The sequence below is a fragment of the Vicia villosa genome, linkage group LG2 (genome assembly GCF_029867415.1).
Source record: "Vicia villosa cultivar HV-30 ecotype Madison, WI linkage group LG2, Vvil1.0, whole genome shotgun sequence".
NCBI lineage: Eukaryota > Viridiplantae > Streptophyta > Magnoliopsida > Fabales > Fabaceae > Vicia > Vicia villosa.
In genome coordinates, this window is record NC_081181.1 from 193,290,877 (window position 1) to 193,303,984 (window position 13,108).

Here is a 13,108-nt window from a genome sequence, read left to right on the forward strand (position 1 = left end):
ACAAGTTCTTTTGCCAACTGGAACTACAAGTTTGAATTCACCGATTGACAAGAATAAAAAAAGAAGAGGAAGTGTTGGACATTTATCAAATACATTTAATAATGAGGCAAGAGAGTATTTAGCATCTAAAATAGCTAGATTATTTTATTCTGCTGGTATGCCATTCAATGTTGCTAGAAATCCTTATTTTATTAGTGCATTTTTACTTATGTGAAAAACACTTCTATATCGGGCTATATTCCTCCAAGCTATAATGCCATAAGAACTTCCATGCTACAGAGGGAGAAAGATAACATTTTGAAACTAATCCAACCTATCAAAGAAACTTGGACTGAAAAGGTTATGAATGTAGTTACAGATGGTTGGACAGATGTACAAAGAAGACCATTGATTAACTTCATGGCAAACTCGAGTGCAGGACCTATGTTTTTGAAAGCGATTGATGGTACATGTGAGTTCAAAGACAAACATTACATTGCTAAGTTAACATTGAATACAATTGATGAGTTTGGAGCATAAAATGTTGTCCAAGTTATTACTGATAATGCTCCAGTTTGTAACGCTACTGATTTAATTGTTGAAAGTATGAATTCTCATATTTTTTGGACACCATTGTAGTGCACACATTGAATTTGGCTCTCAAAGGTATTTGTTTACCAAAAAATACACCAAGTAATGAAGTTGCTTACAATGAGTGTAGTTGAATTTCTAAATTCACTGATAATACTTTTTATATTAGAAATTTTATTCTAAATTATTCCATGAGATTTGCTATTTACAAACAATTTGTGCATTTGAGGCTGCTTTCTATCACTGAAACAAGATTCACATCAGTTATTATTTTGCTCAAAAGATTGCAAGTCATTAAGAAAGGTCTCTTGTCTATGGTAATTGATGAACAATGGTCTCAATATAAAGAGGACGATGTTCAAAAGGCTGCTTTTGTGAAAGAAACATTTTTAAGTAATCAATTTTGGGATAAAATTGATACATTTAAAAATTTACATATCCCATTTATGACATGCTTCGTTCTTGTGACACTGATGAGCCAAATCTTCATTTGGTTTATGAGAAGTGGGATTCTATGATAGAAGAAGTCAAATTATCTATTTATAACTATGAAGGCAAGAAGTTGAGTGGAAATTCATCTTTTCATGAGGTGGTACATGATATCGTAATCAATAGATGGACTAAAAGTTACACACCTCTTCATTGTTTGGCTCATTCGCTTAATCCAAGGTAAATCTCAATTTGTTTTACTATTTTCTATTATATTTCAACTATCTTACCTTACATGCAAAACTTATATTTTATTTTGTTTTATAATAGGTATTACTGTAAACAATGGCTTGATATTTCTCCGAATTGCATTGCCCTACATAGGGACAATGAGATCTGTATTGAAAGAAACAAATGCATACGAAGTTACTTTATGGATGCAAATGAAAGGCTAGAGGCAACTGTTGAATTTGTTAAATTCTCAAATGCTGAAGGAGAGTTTGGCCAATTTGATTCATTACAAGATAGGTAGACCTTGGAACTAAAGGAATGATGGGAAACTTATGGATCTTCAGCCCTTAAACTCCAATCAATTGCATTGAAACTTCATTCGCAACCAACTTCTTCATCTTATGCTGAGAGAAATTGGAGCACATATGGATTCATTCACTCATTGAAAAGGAATAAGCTTAATCCAAACAATGGTTGAGAATTTAGTTTTTGTTCATACAAATCTTCGTCTTCTTTCGAGAAAAAGTAAGGTTTATAATAAAGGAGTAACAAAAATGTGGGATATTGGTGGAGATGAACTGAATCTATTTGATGGAGCTGGTATTCTTGAAGTTGCTAGTCTTTCTCTCGATGAACCTGAACTAGAAGCCACACTTATTGGAGAAGAAAATATTGATATTCAACCATGATTTTATAATTTATTAGTGATTTATTTAAGCAAACTATTTTTTAATTTTTTTATTTTAACGTTATTTAAATAATATAATTTCTTAGTTATTTTTATAGGTGTATTTTTAAAGCATTACATAACATATCCATACCTTAATTTTTTTAAAAATTTCGTACTCCGTATCATTACTCATACCGGGTATTGGATACGTACCAGTACCTATGCAACATAGGAACGGGGTTGCTGCCCCCACTTAACATTTTCTTTAGGTAAAATTTTATATTCAATGATTTAGCATTTGCTTTAGGTAAAATAATACATCAACAATTTAAAATTTGTTTTAGGTAAAATTTTATATGCAAAGATGTATTTATTTTAAAAATAAATTATTTATGTAAGAAAATTATGACAAATACAATAATTTTATGAATAATCAAATGTCTTAAAAGATATTTGAACATAAATTTTTTATTTTTTTTCATTATAAGAAAAAAATGATATTGATTAACATAAATGTATTTGATAATTTATTAATAATGTTGATTAAATAAAATATTAATAAGAAACAATTAATTACATTAATTAAAGGATAAATTATAACTAGTAGGAAACCCGTGCTATCGCACGGGTCTGGCGGGACTTCACATTACATGTATCTAATTATGACTCGAAAAGCTCCTTTATATATATCAAACATATATATTTAACCAAAATGCAACCCAAACTTAGTCATGTTAATCCCAAAAACTTAATAGTTAAAAACAAAAGTGCTAATAATACATCTAAACTTTTAGCTCTTTAAATAAAACAATAAAACATATATATGGTACAATCTTCAAATGCTATATTCTTGAATTATCATAACCAATCAGTAACAAAGCCTGCAACATATACCTGCATAGTAAAATGCATAAAATAAGATATATATTTATCAAAACTTTGGAAAAAAATAAATAAAGAGTAACATATATAGTTACAAAGAATGGGTAACATTAATATATTTATAACTTATAATCATTTATCAAATTTTAATTCACGTGTTAGGAATATCAAACATAATATAACTTATTATGTCGTTCATAAATATTCACGTAATTTCAATTATATATTAATAATATGTACCAACTTCATATTTATAATAAATCGTACAATTATTTTTATAACTTCAATTTTATAAAACAGTAACAAAAGAAATAGTTAAAAGATAGACATTAAAATGATCAATCAATAACTAGTATCTCATAGATACGTTCACATCTACCCGTAAATTATTTTTATAACTTCAATTTTATAAAACAATAACAAAAGAAATAGTTAAAATATAGACATTAAAATGATCTGTCAATAACTGTATCTCATAGATACTTTCACATCTACCGTCAATTCAGATGAGTTAAGAAACCACAGTTGAATCCAAATGAGTTAATTCTTAAAAAATTTAAACGATATTAGCCCATTTTCCCAAATATAAAATGTATGACAGCTCCCGTCAAATGCTTAAAAGTTTCTATATTTAATGCGTATTATTATAATATAAAAAATATAATTTATAAGTTAAAAAAATATAATTTTAATTAAGAAATTAGACATAGTTAGAGAATAAAATTTATTAAACCTATTTGAGATATAAGCTCATTTTTTCAAACCTAAAATGTATGACAGCTCCCGTCAAAATGATCGGTCAATAATTGTATCTCATAGATACTTTCACATCTACCCGTCAATTCAGATGAGTTAAGAAACCCCTGTTGAATCCAAATGAGTTAATTCTAAAAAAAATTTAATACTATTTAAGATATAAGCCCATTTTTCCAAATATAAAATGTATGACAGCTCCCTGTCAAATGTTTAAAAGTTTCTACATTTAATGCATATTATTATAATATAAAAAATATTATTTATAAGTTTAAAAAAATATAAGTTTAATTAAGAAATTAAATATAGTTTGAGAATAAAATTTATTAAACCTATTTGAGATATTAGCTCATTTTTTTCAAACCTAAAATGTATGACAGCTCCCGTCAAATGCTTAAAATTTTGTATGTTTAATGTATTATAATAATAATAATTAAAATTATCATAATTAATGTATTTTATTTTTTACATTTTTATAAAGAGTCAAAACTTATTTTTGATGCGGTGATAAAACTTTATATTATGTGTACTAATTAAATAAAATGAGTAAACTTTATATTATGCGGTGATAAACCTATTTGAGATATTAGCTCATTTTTCTAAACCTAAAATGTATGACAGTTCCCGTCAAATGCTTAAGAGTTTCTACATTTAATGTATATTATTATAATATTAAAAATATAATTTTATAAGTTAAAAATATAATTTTAATTAAGAAATTAAATATAGTTAGAGAAAAAAAATTTATTAAACCTATTTGAGATAATAGCTCATTTTTCTAAACCTAAAATGTATGACAGCTCCCGTCAAATACTTAAAAGTTTCTACATTTAATATATTATTATTATAATACTTAAAATTATTACCATTATTGTATTTTATTTTTTACGTTTTTATAAAGAGGCAAAACTTACTAACACGGTGATAAAACTTTATATTATGTGTATTAATTAACTAAAATGATAATATATAATTGTAAAAATATAAAAAGAATGATAAATTTATATTTTTTATAAAAAAAATTATGTATGTTTCTATCATAATTGTCTCATGTTCTTTTATCATATACAAATACTTATAAATGGTTTTTTAGTAAATGACTAAAAATATTTATTTTAGTAATAAAGTCTATGTACAAACATCATATACTAATTGATTTGCATAAAAAAAATAACGTACGAAATTATCATAATATGATTTAGTTTCCAATTCAATAATAATGATTTAATATAATTTTTTTAAAAAGAGACACAATATATAAGTTACAATTGTTTTATTTATGTCATTTTATTTATCGATTTATATTATTACCTTAAAATTAGTGTTATATTACCAAATTTGAAACATCATTTTTCACTATTTGTTATAAGGTGAATTCTTATCTACCCAACTAAAAAAATTGGGTAAAGTTACCTCCTTTGTAAAATATTTTGAAAACAATAAATATTTGTAGTATTTTAATAAAGAATTAAATGTGTTAAATGAAATGGAATCGCGTGATTGGTTGAAGGTACACTACCCAACTTTTTGTGATGGGTAGAGAAGTTGTCCCCTTGTTATAAATAATAATCTATATATCTAAACGTTTCAGATTTTGTTTTATCAAATTAATGCAATATTTTTTTGTTGGGTAATATTTTTTTTAGAAAAATGAGCTAATATCTCCATATATTTTCCAATTTAAAAAATAAATTTTAAAATTTATCATCAACATTTTTTACCATTAAACAGAATAATTAATTTAGTTATCAACATTAAAATTAAATACAATAGTTATGAATGAAAGTGGACACATTAGACACATCAATTTTCAATTTAGTTTCTATCTCCATCACATATTTGTGTTAAACATATTTTCAATTCGTTAATTATTATAATTTTTATTTATTTGAAACGAAATAAAGACATCCAATTGAATATATTATTATCTAATTTAATAACATATATCAAAATTATATTTATTATACTACTTATTTGTCTCAAAATAAAAGTTATATTTGGTAAACTATTATTTATGTAAACTATATTTATTAATTTTGATTTTATGTATTTATTACTACCACAATTCATTAATGAGAAATAAAATAAAATAAATTGTTGGAATATAGAGTAGTAGTTCATCTTGTAACTGACAGCTTACTTGCTCCTACTTCATATAATTGTTCTTTTGTTATGAGAAGTTAGTTAGGGAAGTTAGTTATTACGGTTAGAGAGTTTGTTAGGGTTTCTCATCTAGTTCATCATTGAGAAACTGTATATAAACACTACTATGATGTATTCCCAACTTAAGCTGAATAATACATATTCTTAGCTTCAATTCTACTCTCTTCTTCTTCCCTCTCTCTCTCTCTCTCTCTCTCTCTCTCTCTCTCTCTCTCTCTCTCTCTCTCTCTCTCTCTCTCTCTCTCTCTCTTTTTCTCTGTTGTGCAACAGTTGCAGCCATGCATTCATGGTGTGCATGAGTTCTAACATGGTATCTTGAGCTTGTGCAATCCAACTGTGATCATGCCTCCACGTCTTGATCCGCAGTGTGATCCTACCAGTCCATACTACGTTCATCCCAGCGATGGACCTTCTACTGTCAAAGTTCTTCCAGTTCTTGAAGGCTTCAACTACCATTCTTGGGCAAGATCAATGCGTCGCGCCCTTGGTGGAAAGATGAAGCTTGAATTTATAGATGGATCCATACCAGTTCCTACTGATGATTTTGATCCATCATTTTGTGCATGGAATCGTTGCAACATGCTAGTTCAGTCATGGATTCTCAACTCGGTTTCAGAATCAATAGCTCAATCAATCGTGTTCATGGAAAACGCGCTCGATGTTTGGAATGATTTGAAGGAGCGTTTTTCTCAAGGAGATTTGATACGCGTTTCCGAATTACAGCAAGAAATCTACGTCCTCAAGCAAGACTCAAAGTCTGTCACTGAATTCTACTCAACCTTGAAGATTCTTTGGGAAGAATTGGAGATTTACATGCCCATTCCCAATTTTGTATGCAGAGTTCGATGCTCTTGCGAAGCTATGAGGCAAGCTAGAAAGAATCACACTTTGTTGTATGCTATCAGATTCTTGACAGGTCTGAACGAGAATTTTTCTGTGGTTAAGTCACAAATTCTTCTTATGGATTGAATGGGCCACCTCAAGGCCAAGGAAATATTTCAATGTTCCTAGGTCCTTGATTTTAAACTCATTGTGCAGAATTCCTTTGATCCTGTCAAACTCAATTAAACTTGTGCCAGCCAAAATCACATCATCAACATAAACTAACAAAATTGTAATATGGCCATTCTCAGAAAGAGTAAACATAGAATAATCTGAATTTGACTAGTGATAACCAAGCTGCAAAAGGAGGAAAGTGAGTTTTTCGTACCATTTTCGGCTAGCTTGCTTCAAACCATAAAGGCTTTTGACAAGCTTGCAAACCTGATTAGGTGCAGCACTTTGAATTCCTTGAGGCACACGCATGTAGACATCTTCCTCTAGGTCTCCATGCAAAAAAGCATTGTTGACATCCAACTGATGTAGAAACCAGTTCTTAATAGATGCCACAGCCAATAGGACACGAACAGTGGAGAGTTTAGCAACAGGAGAGAATGTGTCGAAAAAATCAATGCCCTCAACCTGACTATAACCCATGGCAACTAATCGTGCCTTATATCTTTCTATAGAGCCATCAGCTTTATGTTTAATTTTATAAACCCATCGACTGCCAATAGGTTTAACATTCTCTGGTAGAGTTACAAGCTTCCAAGTGCCAATGATAGAAAGGGCTTCTAACTCAGAATTCATAGCTTCTGTTAGAACAAGATTTGTTCTGATCAATATTATTAGTTTTGATGATAACAATGTATATGAATTTTGTATGAGATAATGTGGTACTCTAATACTATGCAATTTCCATTTCAGGAATTACATAAAGAGTATGCACAAAATCAGCGCAAGAAGCACTGACTCAGAAGGTTCAACATGCAACATCAGAACAAGGTCTGGCAAGACATCAGAAGATGGTCAAGCAGAATCAGAACATGGTCTATGGAAGCATCAGAAGGACTTGAGATCAGAAGCAGAAGCACTGAAGTTCTCATGGTATCATGCTAAGAAGCACTTCAAGGTCAGAAGACAAGAAGATGCTCTGCACCAAGCTGTTTGACTCTGATGATATTCAAACGTTGTTTACACAAACATCAGATCAGAAGCAAGTACAAGATGGCAGGCTACGCTGACTGACAAAAGGAACGTTAGTAGCTATTAAAGGCAACGTCAGTAGACACAGCGAAAGCAAGGCTCGAGGTAGTTGACAAAAGAGTGAAACATTAAATGCAATGTTGTACGGATAACGCAAAGCATTAAATGCTCCCAACGGTCATCTTCCCAAACGCCTATAAATAGAAGTTCTGATGAGAAGCTGAATACAACACTTGCGCGAATATACAGAAACGCTGTCAAATTCAAAAAACTCTCAAACTTCATTTTCAACCTCACTACATTGCTGTTGTAATATATTAGTGAGATTAAGCTTAAACTTAAGAGAAAATCACATTTGTGATAATAGCTTTATAAGAAGCATTGTAACTCTTAAAAGAATTTTTTTACATTAATTTGTAAGAACTAGAGTGATCAGGTTGTTGATCAGAATACTCTAGAAAGTCTTAGAGGGTATCTAAGCAGTTTGTTCCTAGAGTGATCAGGTTGTGATCAGTATACTCTAGAAGACTTAGAAGTTGTCTAAGTGGAAAACCATTGTAATCTTGTGTGATTAGTGGATTAAATCCTCAGGTGAGGTAAATCACTCCAAGGGGGTGGACTGGAGTAGTTTAGTTAACAACGAACGGGGATAAAAATCATTGTGCAAATTGTTTTTATCTTACAAGTTTTAAAGCTACACTTATTCAAACCCCCCCTTTCTAAGTGTTTTTCTATCCTTCAGCTTCCACCCAATGCTTATTTTTGCATGCTTCTTCATAAGATTTAGGCTCTAAATCATTGGTAACAGAAGAGCTAAAAGCTTTATGAGAAGATGATAAAAAATTAAAAGAACGAAATGAGGAAATGGGATAAGTGGTACCTGAAGATGATGGCAAAACTGAAGAATCTGAAGAATTGCACACATAGTCCTTCAGGTGATGAGGAGCATGTCTAGTTCTAGTAGGGCGGTGATTTTGATCATGAAGAATGGAGGGTAAGGATGCATCAGGTAATGGAGTAACAGAAGATGCACTGTTGTCTTGAGAATCATGAGGATCAGAAGGAACAGGAGAAATAGATTTTGCAGTGGTGTGATATGTGATATCTGGTGAGGCAGTCTGATACTTCCAGTTAGGTTGAAATGGAAACAAGTGTTCGTGATGAACCACATTTCTTGATAAAAAAATTTCGTGATTATTAATATCAAGAAGAATGACTCCTTTGACACCTTGTTTAAATCCTAAAAAAATGCATTTTCTACCTCTATTGTCAAGCTTAGTTCTATGAGACTGTATAGTTGAGGCATAAGTCAGAGTTCCAAAGACTCTTAAAGCTTGCAAATCAGGCAACTCATTGAAAAAAAGAAAATATGGTGATTTGTTATGTAACACACGGCTAGGAACTCTATTTATGAGGTATACAGCATGTGTAACAACAAAACTCAAGAACTTTTTAGGAACATTAGACTGGAAGATAATTGCACGAGCTATGTTCATAATGTGTTGGTGTTTTCTTTCCACTCTCCCATTTTGTTGGGGAGACTCAACACAACTGGTTTGATGCAAAATGCCCTTAGAAGCATAAAAAGATGGCATTATAAACTCTGCACCATTATCACTTCTTATGATTTTAATTTGAGTTTTGTGTTGAACTTCAACCATTTTAACAAAATTAATGACATTTTCTCTAGCTTCAGCTTTGGATTTCATCAAGATAATCCAAGCGTACCTACTATAGTCATCTACAGCTGTAAGGAAATAAGAGTGACCATAAAGGGATTTTATAGCTAAAGGGCCCCAAACATCAAAATGAACAATATCAAAAGAGTGTTTGGCTTTATTGAAACTGGAATGGTAAGGAAGCTTTTTGTGTTTGGCAAAATGACATACATCACAGGCAGCATCTTGATCAATACTGATGAAAGGAAAAGATTTACTTAAAAGCTGCAATCTATTATGAGACAAGTGACCTAATCTGAAGTGCCATAGAGCACTCTTAGGTAAAGAGCAAGTAGAAGTATTATTGATGGTATAACTAGCTTCATGCTCCTTTTCAAGGACAAGGTGGTACAATCCTTCATGCTTCTTAGCCAAACCAATCATCTTCTTCGATTGTTGATCCTGAATAAAGCATTGATTGTCATTAAAATGCACTTGATAATTGGAATTATGACATAACTTTGAAACAGATATCAAGTTAACTGAAAAAGCAGGAATGTAAAGCACATTTGTGATGACAAGTGTAGGAGAGAACATAAATTGGCCATTAGGTAATTTAACACTAATAGGAGTGATGGCTTGAAAAGAATGAAACCAAGACTGAGAGGAACATATATGATCACTAGCACCGGAATCAATGATCCAAGAATTAGAGGTGCAACATTTATAAGCAAAAGAGTAAGAATTACCATCATTGTTTACAGGAAAATGACCTGTAAGAGATGCTGAAGCAACTTGGTTAGAGGCAGCAGAAGTGGAAGCTTGATGGAGAGAAGAATTTTGGATTAATTGCACTAATTTGTCAAATTGTTCTTGAGTGATGTGAGAGGCACTGCTGGTAGCAACCACTGATCGAGAATCAGCTTCTTCAGCATCACCATTCTCACTTGTAGAAGCATTATTGGCACTAGAATTCTTGCCAAAATGAGGTGGAAAACCGTGTTTTCTGTAACACACTTCTATAGTATGGCCAGTCCTACCACAATGAGTACATATCTTGGTTTTGGAGTTATTAGATTGAGAGGTGTGATTACCTTGCTTGGGGTTGAACTTCTTGTATCCAACGGCATTAATCAGGGCTGTGATTCATCAACTGGTGCGAATTTTCCTTGTCTCTCATGTTGAAGAACCATAGAAAAAATTTGTTCATAGGAGGTAGTGGATCCATAAGAACTGGTTTCTACATCAGTTGGATGTCAATAATGCTTTTTTGCATGGAGACCTAGAGGAAGATGTCTACATGCGTGTGCCTCAAGGAATTCAAAGTGCTGCACCTAATCAGGTTTGCAAGCTTGTCAAAAGCCTTTATGGTTTGAAGCAAGCTAGCCGAAAATGGTACGAAAAACTCACTTTCCTCCTTTTGCAGCTTGGTTATCACCAGTTAAATTCAGATTATTCTATGTTTACTCTTTCTGAGAATGGCCATATCACAATTTTGTTAGTTTATGTTGATGATGTGATTTTGGCTGGCACAAGTTTAATTGAGTTTGACAGGATCAAAGGAATTCTGCACAATGAGTTTAAAATCAAGGACCTAGGAACATTGAAATATTTCCTTGGCCTTGAGGTGGCCCATTCAAGAGAAGGCATTGTCATCTCTCAAAGGAAATATTGTCTCGATTTGTTGCATGATACTGGTCTGCTCGCTTCCAAGCCTGCTACCACTCCTTTGGATCCTTCAGTAAAGTTACACCAAGATGATAGCTAGCCCATGGATGATATTACAGAGTATCGAAGACTCATTGGTAGGCTTTTGTATCTAAATAATACAAGGCCTGACATCACCTTGGCCACACAACAACTGAGTCAATTCATGCAAAATCCCACGCAGATGCATTACCATGCAGCATGTCGTGTTGTTCGATATTTGAAGCATAATCCTGGCAAAGGACTGTTGTTTCCTAGATCTTCGAATTTGCAAATTCTAGGATATTAAGATGCTGACTGGGCAGGATGTATCGACTCCAGAAAATCCACATCCGGTTTCTGCTTTTTTATTGGTGCTTCACTTGTGTCTTGGAAAGCCAAGAAGCAAACGACCATTTCTCGTTCATCTTCTGAAGCAGAATATAGGGCTTTAGGATCAGCAACATGTGAGCTAATTTGGCTTCTATATATCTTAAGAGATTTGAATATCACATGCTGCAAACCACCAGCTCTATATTGTGACAGTCAAAGTGCTTTACACATAGCATCCAATCCTGTTTTTCATGAAAGAACAAAACATCTCGAGATTGATTGTCACCTTGTAAGAGAAAAGGTCCAAAAAGGTGTCATGAAGCTGCTTCCCATATCTTCTCAAGAGCAACTGGCAGATTTCTTAACCAAACCCTTGAATCCAAGGAAATTCAATGACTTCATATCCAAGCTTGGCATGATAGACATTTACCATGCTTAAGCTTGAGGGAGGCTGTTGGAATATAGAGTAGTAGTTCATCTTGTAACTGATAGCTTACTTGCTCCTACTTCATATAACTGTTCTTTTGTTATGAGAAGTTAGTTAGGGAAGTTAGTTATTACGGTTAGAGAGTTTGTTAGGGTTTCTCATCTAGTTCATCATTGAGAAACTGTATATAAACACTACTATGATGTATTCCCAACTTAAGCTGAATAATACATATTCTTAGCTTCAATTCTACTCTCTTCTTCTTCCTTATCTCTCTCTTTTCTCTGTTGTGCAACAGTTCCAGCCATGCATTCATGGTGTGCATGAGTTCTAACATAAATTGATTAACACTGCATAGGAGTAGACAATATAGTGATATATTATGATAATACAAGTACAACACAGGATAGGAATAGGCAATATAGTGATCTATTGGTAGGATTTATCGGTTCATTGCAGTAGTGTTTGAGAATGGAACTTCCTTCTAATCAACAACTAAATGCAAAAAAAAAAACAAATCAAAAATTATAATTTCATAAACCTCAAAATAAACAAATAAAAAAATTATAATGTCATAAACCTCAAAATGTTCTCAGCCTAGTTTTAAGACAATAATCAAAACCAAATATTCCAAAAAACAATCCTAATAAATCTTTGCTACGAAACCGTGATAGAAGAAATGAAACCGCAGATCGCAGATTGTGGACAAACTGCAATTTCTGATAATTATCCTACTCATAGTAGCCTTGTCACCTCAATGATATGAAAATATAGCAAGCCCAATTATAATAGAAACTCGTTTGTACTTCAGCCTACATTTTAGGCTTAGCGATATCCAATTAAAATAATAAGAAATAAGAACACAAATAAAAAAAATAGAAAAAACTATAATCCAATTATTCCATTCACCCCAATAAAACTCGCGTAGAGAAAATTGCCAATTTTGGGAGTTTCCCATCCTTCACCTTTCTTGCTTAGCCATGGATTATGGCTTCATAGAGCTTCAAACCCTAAAACAAATAACAAAATCGATAGATTTAGAAAAAAAATTGTAAAACCATTCCAGAACAACCAATAGATTAAAATTGAAAAAAAAAACAAAGAACTCATTAGTGGTGGGTCACGCGAAGAGATGGAAGAGGGAACAAATTCAATTTTGGAATTACAAAAAAATTGCAGCAACAAACAAATGGAATGACAAAAAAAAATACATCTTGAAAAACAGATATGAAGAAGAAGTGATACTGTTGCTTAAAAGGCCGCAAGAACAAAACAAAATTC